This window comes from Etheostoma cragini, chromosome 11 (genome assembly GCF_013103735.1).
Source record: "Etheostoma cragini isolate CJK2018 chromosome 11, CSU_Ecrag_1.0, whole genome shotgun sequence".
NCBI lineage: Eukaryota > Metazoa > Chordata > Actinopteri > Perciformes > Percidae > Etheostoma > Etheostoma cragini.
In genome coordinates, this window is record NC_048417.1 from 9,488,045 (window position 1) to 9,499,007 (window position 10,963).

The window sequence follows — 10,963 nt, forward strand, 5'->3', positions numbered from 1 at the left end:
CACACACACACACACACACACACACACACACACACACACACACACACACACACACACACACACACACACACAATTTAGCTTGTGAAAGGTGACACCTGAACATAGACATAACTTTAAATTTACTTGAACTATGTTTAAAAACACTTTTTTTATTGTCATTTAAATATCTCCATTGACGGTGAAATGTTTTGTATTTATAGAGAATCAGTGAGGCTCATCTATTCAACATGTGCTGCAGACTCACGCAGTATAACCTCATTGTTTTCCCATTTGTCTGTGTCTTTAATAGCTGTGTCAAACGATTAAATGATGGGATTTTAAATGAGAGGGGGCTCATGTTTAATGTGTGAAGCGCCAGTGATAGATTAGGTTTAAATTATGTCTACTTGATGGACGCTGGTCGGTGTGATCCAAATGGTTGGGCTTTAAAGATAAGCTGAAAGCAGCGGGTGTTGCTTGCAGCTGGCCCACTGTTCATAGCAGTATGGTGTAAAAGGCTGGGCCCTTGCTGTGAGATACTGCCAATAGCGTCTACAGCTATAAGAGGGAGGATAGCTGTCAACAAACCCTCATGGTGAAAAATCTTCCAGAGCTAAGCTTGAAGGAGGCACACACACATAAACAGAGCGAGGAAGAGTATACAAATAAAAAAAGAGAAAGGGGGTTGAGAAGAAGGAAAGAAATGAGAAGAGAAAGAATGTGAAATATGCAATATTCCCCATTAAACCAGCAGGTACCCCGAGCCTCATCATCAGTTGGAGAGAAGATTTAGATAACCAGAGGGATAAACACGGCTCACTTCCCTCTGAGCCCTCTGCTCCGTTACAAGTAACACCCAAAGGCTGCTTTCTATGCCTCATTCACGCAAACCAAATAGCTATAACTGTCATTCTGTGCAAACAATAACACCACTTCTGACCCTAAAATGAAGGGTTAACAGAGTGACAGAGAGAGCCATTAGGCCATGACAACAGCACTGTGTCAAAACACAGCTTTTGTGTCTTAACCCTTGTATGGTATTCAGGTCAAATTGATCCGTTTCAAAGTATACAATTTTTCTACCTGAAAATGAATGGTCTTACCTTATTTTCTGTGAGAAACATGTATTCCTGACTCAAATATTCTGGATATGACCACTTATGTTGTTTCCATAGTGGATTTTATGACAAAAAACAAATCACACTTCCACTTTTAATTGTGTTCTACTAGAGACGGATTGCATTCCCTAAACATATACTGTACATCATCTCAATTGTCTGGAATGGAAATAAAGTCAAATTTTTTATTTCAGAATTGTTTTTAAAACCCCAAATAAGTCACGGGTTAATTTGACTCGAGGGATACAAGAGGATCCTGAAAATGAAGACAATACATGGGTTAAGACTGCTGCTTTGACAAAGTGGGGGACCCGACGCCGAGGGCTCCCACAAGTACCTGTAGCTGAACACACACACTAACACCCCCTTAACACGGGTGTTTTAAGTCTCAACACCACCTTAAGGATGCAGACATTGTAGGATTGACATCCTGTGAGACGGACCACAGTTACACAGTTTTTTGGTGGGTTGGACTGCAGAACAACTTACACCTCCTTCACATGGAGTGTTTCAGGTTTGGGCAATGGCCCGGAAATTGAAATAGATGTATCCGGTCAAAGAGAGCCTAAAGAGCACCATCGCAAGAGAGAAATACATAGAGGGATAATGATCTTATCATTTCTTCCTAATATTAATATTAGAGGACGATTTTATAGTAGGACCAGTTTTCCACAAAACATTATGTTAATGATCTGCCAGTGACAAAGTCACAGAGTGATTGATTAATATTGGTAAGGATCAATGAAACAAAAGACTGGCACTCAGAAATAGACTAAATAGTCTGAAACACATGTGGTTTTGACCTATCTGTGAGGGCTGGTGTTTTGTTTCGTTGTTTCTATGAACTGGAGTGCCGTTCGTGTGCAGGACACATTTGGTTGAGGTCAGTGCTGTAAATATGGTTTATTAGTTAATAAAAGCAAGTGTTCACTTTCTTTTTCCAAATTGACTTTGACTTCTTCAAGAAAATAATTCAATAAATACACCAAAACATGCAATTTTTTTTATGTTACTATTTCAGGCAGATATAGTTTGTCTAGAATTGTCAATTACGATGAATTCCGAAGAAAACACATTTTCATGAAAATTTTGCATACTGCCTAAGATTTGTTACTATGTGCTTATGTTTGCTGTGAATGCTCACTGTAAGACCGGTCATCTCAATGTATGAGCTACAAATAGAAGCAGTGTATATAAAAATATATTTGAGTACGGCGAAAGAACGGTCAGATGGACAGCAGAGAATCAGATTATCCTGCAAAACCTTTTTATGAATTTATAATATTTTATAATGGAAATGATTGGAATCCATTATACACATGTATTTAAGTTCACCACTGGTCTCTGTTCAGGATATACTTAATAACTTTAAGTAGTGACATTTTTTAAGTGTCACTTTAAGTTACTTTTGTTGTGTAAATGTCTGCCTACTTGAGCATTCAAAGTGTCAAATGTGGCGTAAATAATAATCAAATAGTTTAAAAGTGTAATAGTACTCAAAGTGAATTTGACATGCATCATTGTTTTTAGTTGCCAGTCACACACTGACAGCATTTTGTCAAGCCATCAAAACATTCTAAAAATGGTTTTCTGATGGTGACAGCGTCAGGAAACTACAAAATCCCACCCAGTTTTTCCAACCTAACAAAACACCTCTTTACAGAGAGGATATGAATGCCACCTACCAAGTGTGTGCAACAAAGTTTGGTCACACTAATAGGACTACAATAAGAGGTAGGTAGGCGATGTTGAAACAAATTCCTGGTGGTAACATTTTACCACAGTTTTTACAAACGACAAAGCTATTTGAAACATAACTAACTACCATGAGGAAAAATTCAATCACACGCACCACCGGCACAATAAACAAAGATGGATAATATTGAAAGGCAATGCAAAGTAGACTGCTTGTACGGGTCACTGGAAGCAAACCACGAAAGCTAAGTTCAAGAAGTCAGTTAAAGAAAGAAGAAAAAGTATTGACCTGGGAATCTGTATCTTAAAATTGTGGCTAGATTTGTTTCTTTGTAACCTTTTGAGATATAACTGTTTTCTATGTTCACTCTTTCTATTGTATGTTGTGTTTTTACTTATTTTGTTAAGGGCTTTCGATACCTGCTGATTGTTGTAAAGTGCTATATGAATACATTTTGATTGATTGATTGAAAATAAAATACAGTTAACCAGCCTTGAACTCTCCTATGAATTTGAGCTTGATGTGTCAGTTGTTGTGATTGGCTTGCCATACAATGACGAAGAAGAAAAAATGTGGGAAAAATGAGAGCTTGACATTAGTTTGGAATGTGATCCCATACCAAATATTGTTGGGGTGCTGAGAATGCAGCTACCGGAAAAGGTTTCGAGGTTTGCCTGGTGTTCATTTGATCATGTCATCTAGTTGCACCTGCACTAGTAAATTGGTATTAGACTGTAGAATTACCCCACAAGCTGGTTATCTCCAGTAGCTGTAAATGAGCATTCGTAGATGATGTAGGGGAGTTTAATGCACACATGTGCTCAAAATGAGTTATAATTTTATTTTCCTGCACTTGAACTGTCTTTGATGTTTTAGTAGGGTTAAAGTGTTGGAAGGCATGGTACCATTTTCAATAAATGATGAATATTCCCTGCTCTCTTACTGTAAAGCCCCGCCAAACAACTTATTTCATCACTTTTTTACCAATATCAGAAGGGAGCAGTGCTAGCTGAGTAGACAGGTAGAGTGAAGACATGCAGTGCAGATCCAGCCTGCAGGGCCATCTGCAAGTGTTGGGGAAGTGAAGTGTGGGTTTCTGTTCTGCTCTGCCTGGCTCCAGAGTAATTGGCCGTCAAATGATTAAAATGTTTAAGGGCTGGCAGGTGGGCGCTGTGTCTGTGTGTCGTTCTGTTTGTCTGCTGCTACCTCACCCATACCTGTCAGACTTTCTTCAACCACCTGTACGTATCCGGTTAGGAGTCTGTGTTTCTGACTGTTGGCCTGTCAATCTGCCTGTTGACATCTATCCATTTGTGAATGTGTGTGGGTGTCTTTCTTGTCTGTCTGGGTCCAAAGGGCTGCAACAGTTAGAGATAACACATATTTGATTAACCACCTGCTCTTTCCTCTCAGAGAGGAAACGGCTTCTTCCCCTCCTGAAGGGATACAAAACAAAATAGCTCTCCAATATGTGTTCAGAGTTTTCGTCTCCAACTCTGATAGTTATTTTTCTATGTTTTTTTAATGTGATAATCCTCAACATACAGTGGTCTTTATTTTCCTCTGTCATCCTTAGCCATAATTTTAAGCTACTTGTCAGTGAGTGTGGCCAGTACTATTAATTTATTTTTTTGGTTTGAGAAAGCGAAGAAACTCAATACACTTTGAATCAGTATTGTGCTCTGTTGTTATCACCAGTAGAGACTTCAGGAAGTCACTGTGACAAGCCAAGAAACAGTTAGGCACATAAACCCTCTAAAACCACAATTTGCCATTTTTAAACATTACACCCCTTTCCTCTATCTGTTCACGAGTCAGACATTCATTTTTAAGGTTATTTTTCTAAGTCTCTCAGTTTTTCTCTTGTGGTAGCAGTACAGACCAATGGAGGTTAATGAAGCATCACATTTTTTTCCCTACAGACCTGTTCTACTAATTAGCCTCTAGTGCTCCACCATACCATAAGCATAATTACACTACAGATTGAAGCTTTGGCTGCCATCCATCCATCTTCATCCACTTATCCGGTAACGGGTTCCGGGGGTTGCAGCTCCAGCATGGGACCCCAAACTTCCCTTTCCCTCCCCACCCCGACTACGTCTCGATATCCTGTCTATAAATTCTACAAACAGGATTGGTGACAAAGCGCAGCCCTCACCTGAACTTACTGCCAAGAACCCGGACACAACTCTCGCTTTTGTCATACAAAGATTGGAAGGCCCTGAGAAGGGACTCCCTCACTCAATACTCCAGCGGCACCTCCCACAGTATCTCCCAGGTGACATGGTCATATGCCTTCTTCAGATCCACAAAACACATGTAGGCCGGTTGGGCATACACCTAGGCTCCTTCCAGGATCCTTGCGAGAGTGAATATCTGAGCCGTTGTTCCACGACCAGGCCGCAATCCGCATTATTCCTCTTCAACCCAAGTTTGACTATTGGCCGAACCCTCGTTTCCAGCACCTTGGAGTAGACTTTACCAGGGAGGCTGAGCAGTGAGATACCCCTGTAATTGGAACACACCCTCTGGTCCCCCTTTTTGAGGAGGGGAACCGACACCCTGGTCTCCTACTACTTTGCCACTGTCCCAGACCTCCATGCAATGTTTAAAAAGGCGTGTCAACCAAGACAGTCCCACCACACCCAGAGCCTTCAGCATTTCTGGACAGATGTTATCAATCCCTTGGGCGTTGCCACTGTGGAGTTGTTTCCAGTTGGCTCCAAACGGGGTCCCAGGCCTCCTCCAGGCAGGGTCCCCGGATCCCTTCCTCGCTTTCTCATAGGGTCACACAGGGTCTACTATCTTCTACTTTGGCTGCCATTACCAAAAATAAAGAGAGACACTATAAACAAATGTACCCCCGTGGATTAAAAAAATAAAGTCCTCAAAATGCAACATAGACTAACCTTACATAAAAGATCAATGGACTAAGGAATTGTGTTAGAATAATTAAAACAGCTTTAAAATGACCTATAGGGAAGGTTATGTAAGCTTTTATAAATGCTACCTACTTCTATTAATCCAGGAGGAAAATGTGATTAATTTAGCTTTGCCTCTTTTTCGCGATGAACAGCTGATGCAACTCACTCCTCGTGCCTCAGCCCTCTGTCCACAAAGCTAAAAGCAAAGTAATGGATATCCCAGCAGCTCACTGTGGGATACTGAGGTCCAATAAAAGGAACAACTTTGTGACCTCTCCCTCGCAAGCCAGAGTTTATTGATTCTCTGGAACCCTCCTTTTCACCCTCACAGATCTTTTCCCTCTGGATTTTCCCAGTGACACCACTTACATAATTTTATGCTCACACACACACACACACACACACACACACACACACACACACACACACACATACACACACACACACACACACACACACATAGTTGCTCAACGTGTCAAGGTTAAGGTCAGTTTGTCTCTGTGTGGAAGGAGAAGAAGGGCGCATAGAAAAGGAAATTGGCTTGAGAGGAAAAAACGAGAGGAGGAGAGTAATCACAGTGAGAAGATTGCTATGGTGAAAGTGAAAAAAGGCATTGGGGAATATCAGGGTAGATATACAGTATGTACAATGCTAAACAAAATGACTGAGAACAAGATGTGACCAGTACCATGAAATCAACACTCTTAGACAAAACAAAATGACTGAATCAGATTGATAATTTCGTATAGGCCAGATGCACATTACGCAGTAAAGAATAGCCAGACAGGAAAAAGACACAGAGGTGGGAAAGCACAGCCGATATTATTAAGAGTCAGAGGACTCAGACATGCAGACTACCATGTTTTATTAAGACCTGTTTTCCAGCCAGAGACATGAGTCAGCCAACTCTTGTCAGTACCGTTATGAACCAAAGAGCTCCCACTTTACCAGACACACCCACTCAATTAAGCCCAACATTTTAGATTAAGATTACTCTGTGTAGATATTTGGCCTCATGTTTACTGTGCTGTTCACCAGTTTTACAAAAGTACTTTTGAATGAATACCTGTTTTATATATTTTAATGTGTTCAATTGTTTCCCATACAGTGAAAAAGAAAAGAGCCTTGACGGAACTCTAAATATGAGCATGCTTATTCATTGTCGACACATGCCAGTGAAAAGACTGAAGAGATAAGTCAAGTGAAGCAGTCTGTAATCCTGATCAGTTTCTTCTTAATCCCAGTAAACAGGGGAAAACTGTAGCAGGATACGGAGCCAGAACATGGCCCAGTCTGTTGGTGACAATTCCTGTGCAAAAACTGTTCTATCGTGCCAGCTATGTGCACATGTGCTACACTTGTCTCATGTACCAGCAGAAAGAGCATTTGTCCTGCTTGGCAGTCTGAATGAACAGACGTAGCACGAGGAGGCAGGCGTTGGTCTGTTGGTCTGCCTCTCTATCTTGGTTGCATGACAGTTAGTAGCCACTGGACATGCTCCAGGTATAATGCATATATACCCTCCTCCTCCAGAGGATTGTTATGCTTATTGACAGCGGATCATGTTGGGACAGCTCTTACGAGCACAGCTGAAAGTTGTTTTGCCTCATCTGTGAGATTGCAGTTTATGTGAAACTGTTCAGACACCCTTTAGAGAGAGAGGCTTTGCTGCACTGTTTAAATTGACTGGGCATAAATTGGGTGATAAAAAACACAAGAACCTAAACAAGAAGCCAGAAGGCTTGATGAAAAGAGAAATGTGTGGTGTACATTTTGTGTTATTTTGAATGTTGTTTTTCATGTTTTACTGCAGGGAAGCACACCAAGTGTGTACTGTTTCTCCAAATACCAATTTACATGCCACTTGAAATTGTCTTTTTATCTACAACACTATTTGCATACTTAATTTCCATCCTGTACACACTGTTGCAGTCAAGCAAATGAGACCTGAGTACATGCTGTATTTTGCAGAATGTATTCTGTCATGCGTTAGAAATGAATCTTTGCTTTGCTAGCAGTCGGAATGATGTGAGTGTTTTTGTTGTGAAGCTGCAGCTAAATGTGTAGCTCCTGCTAAACTTGACTTTGACATGTCAGTGTGTGTGCATGCTTGTGGCTATGCACGATGAGCACCTGGTGTTTCATAGACCCAGCCAGAGGCAACACAAATATACAGCATCCATCAAACACATGTGAAAGGATTTCAAATATGCACAAGCTAAGAAACATCAGACTGCAGGGGAGAGCCATCTTGATGCTGTTGAATTGATTCTGACATCTTAAAGGTCCCATGACACGGTGCTTTTTGGATGTTTTTATATTAACACAAGATTAGTGGTCCCCTAATCCTGTATCTGAAGTCTCTTTCCCAAAATTAATGTGGGCCTTGACCAACTGCCACTTTGCTCGTTTGAAAGCCATGATCTCTCTCTCTTTTTCATAGGCAGGCCAAATTCTCTGGGCAGGCAAAGCAGAGAAAGGGGAGTCAACCTTGCCCCTAATTACCTCATAAGGGGCCGGATTTTAGATCGGCCCATTAGAGCCTTTATTTCTCATAAGCTAAGTTTCCCTCCATTTGTCAATCAAATTATCTGAAGTTCGGTTAAAAAAAAATCATTTGAGTAAAGCTGGTTTTAGACATTTTAAGGTATTTCCATTTATTTTCGCACACCATTGCAAAACATTCAAGCCAGCTTGTCCTTGTTCGTCCATTTCCATGAGTCTTTGTGTGCAAACACAGCGAAAATACTGGGCAGAAATTAAAATTTCTTCTTCTTGACATTGTGGTGGGTTGCTACCATAAAATTACCTAAAACTTAATCGCAATTCATTATTTATTCGGCAACTAACGTTTCCATCAGCTTTTATCACATTAGCCGGATATTGATCAAGACATAATCAGATGAGACCGAACGTATTTCATTTGAGTTGATATTCATGAAATTCCATTGAATTTTACTGTTTTCATTCAACGTTTTTTTTATGACTTAATTTGATTAAAAAAAATGTGGCTGGAAATATAGCTATAGGCATAGCTGGATACCCAGGGCTCGGTTTATTCCTGTCACCATTTCTAGCCACTGGGTGACCATAGGCAGGCAAGCATATTAATGTTAAAAAACCTCATAAAGTGACATTTTCATGCCCTGGGACCTTTAAGGCCAAATATGAATATCATAGGCTGCATTTGGCGATTTAGGCCATTTTGCATTGGGAATGACTTGAAAGCGTTATCTGGTGAAGTGCACCACAGCTTCAGCCAATTTTGGGAAAAAAGGGGTTGAAAAGATTAGAAGGTAATTCTGTGGCAGAGCTGGATGGGCAGACTGTATCTTCATTTGACAGAGGTTACAGATGCACACTTGCTCTCCAGCATTTCTTAGCAGTGTGATTCCCTAAAGCTGACAGAGAATATGGGCAAAGTCAGACCCATGAGGAAATCAACCGTTTCATACGCACAAGCATGTACTTTCTGTTCTCTGTCAGTTTGCCTCTATCTTTCTAGCCCCCTCCCTCATGCACGCATAAACACTATCACACATACGCACACAACTCCGTTTAGCCAAAACACCCATGGAGGAGAGCGTCTGGTTGCTGGAAATGTCAAACTGCTTTGTCAAGTTCAATCTCAGTCAGGGAGCCTAAGCACTGTGTGTGTAGAGTGGTATGTGTAAATGTTCTGCAAAAACACTTAATTCAAAGGCTAGCAGCTCTATTGGTCCAGGCCATCAGCCAAGCTTAGACAAGTACCAGCATTTTGCGTTGAGTAATAAACCATTAAAATAGTGAAACATAAAACAATGTACAAAAATGCACCTCCGGGCAGTTGGGTTGTGCTTTACTCAAGGGTGTGTCAGTACACTGTGACATCAATGTGGGGTGTAGTTGCAGGCCCAACAGACCACATACAACCACGCCCAGCAGATTGGTGTGAAACAGACAAAGAAAGGGCAATGAAACACTGCTTTTTCAGCCTGATATTTAATTAGTTTTCATGACCAATATAAAATGTTTCTCTTTCCAGAGTTTTATTAATTACAGGAAAGGGAGAATTAGTATGGAGCCCTGGAGATGAAAAAAATAATCAAAGTAAAAAAATTGAAGCATGTACTGGGGACAAACACTAAACTCGAGGCCTCGAGTTTAGTGTTTAGTGTAGTCCCCAGTAAGCTACATGTTTATTTACTTTTTTTTTTCCTTTCCTCCATGGAAGTCTAAATCTTGAATTTTCCCCAGGGCATGTTTTTATTTTTTTGTTATTTTTTTCTTCATTTTCTTTTTTTTTCCTCCGGGGCTCCGTAGATTAGGGAAGAGGTAAGAAGAAAACAAATTTTAATCTTGACCAAAAAGTACTGTAAATCTAATCTTAATGCTAAAACAGCCTTTTGAAGAAGTGATGACTTACTAGCTGTGCTCACTTTACAAAGTATGATACCTTTTTCTCTTTGCTTACCCTTTTTTGTACTTCAAACGGCAATAGATAATTTACCCACGAGTTTAAAGTTCCACAGATAATAGTATCTTCTAATTGCAATATCATCACTTGTTTCAAAGCACCACTTGCAGATCAATCATTCTAGAGTTTAAAAGTCAATATTGTAAGTGTATTTGTGTGTAGGAGGGTGGATGGCAGTGGTCCCGTTTTCCTGCGGTGAATTTGATCTGTCCAGCAATGCTGCAAACACTCTTCATCTCTCTTCAAGTCTTCCTCTCATTTTTCACTTTTTCAGTCCTTCCTATTACCAGTCTCACATGCAAGTCTTTTTTTAGGGTGAGGTATTCTACCCACTCACAAGCTGCTCAGTATGCCGCTTACATGCAGTACAAGGCTGTGATCACATCTGTCATATTGTCTCCAATGGAACGCACAGTTACAGTTTTTGTCTAAATGTATGGAGGAGTGCATGTTTTGCTTTTTGTGGGTTAGTTTTCCCCGCATTCTTTTAATGCATTTTTTCTTTCATTATGTGATGTTGTTGTAGGCGTTCAATGCCATTGCTATTCCCACAGGAAATAAGATACACTTATTGCCCCTTTCCTTTCTTTTTGCCGGCTATCTGAATACACACTGATTCTGCTGGCTGGATGTTTCTCACAGCAACCAATGAAAGGCTCCTGATTACCCTGAATTTCCTGCAGTTTAGCTGCTGCCCCTCTTTGCCTGTTTCCACCTCTTAATATACAGTATAGTCTATAGTTGGTTTTGTTATATATATAATTTGTTATATATATATATATATATATAT

General features: G+C 40.4%; 1 protein-coding gene across 3 annotated transcripts in view; it reads left to right on the top strand.

Moving 5' to 3' along the window:
- Positions 1 to 10,963, top strand: part of nalcn (sodium leak channel, non-selective) — a 66,954-nt gene that overhangs the window by 16,583 nt on the left and 39,408 nt on the right. The window lies entirely within an intron of this gene.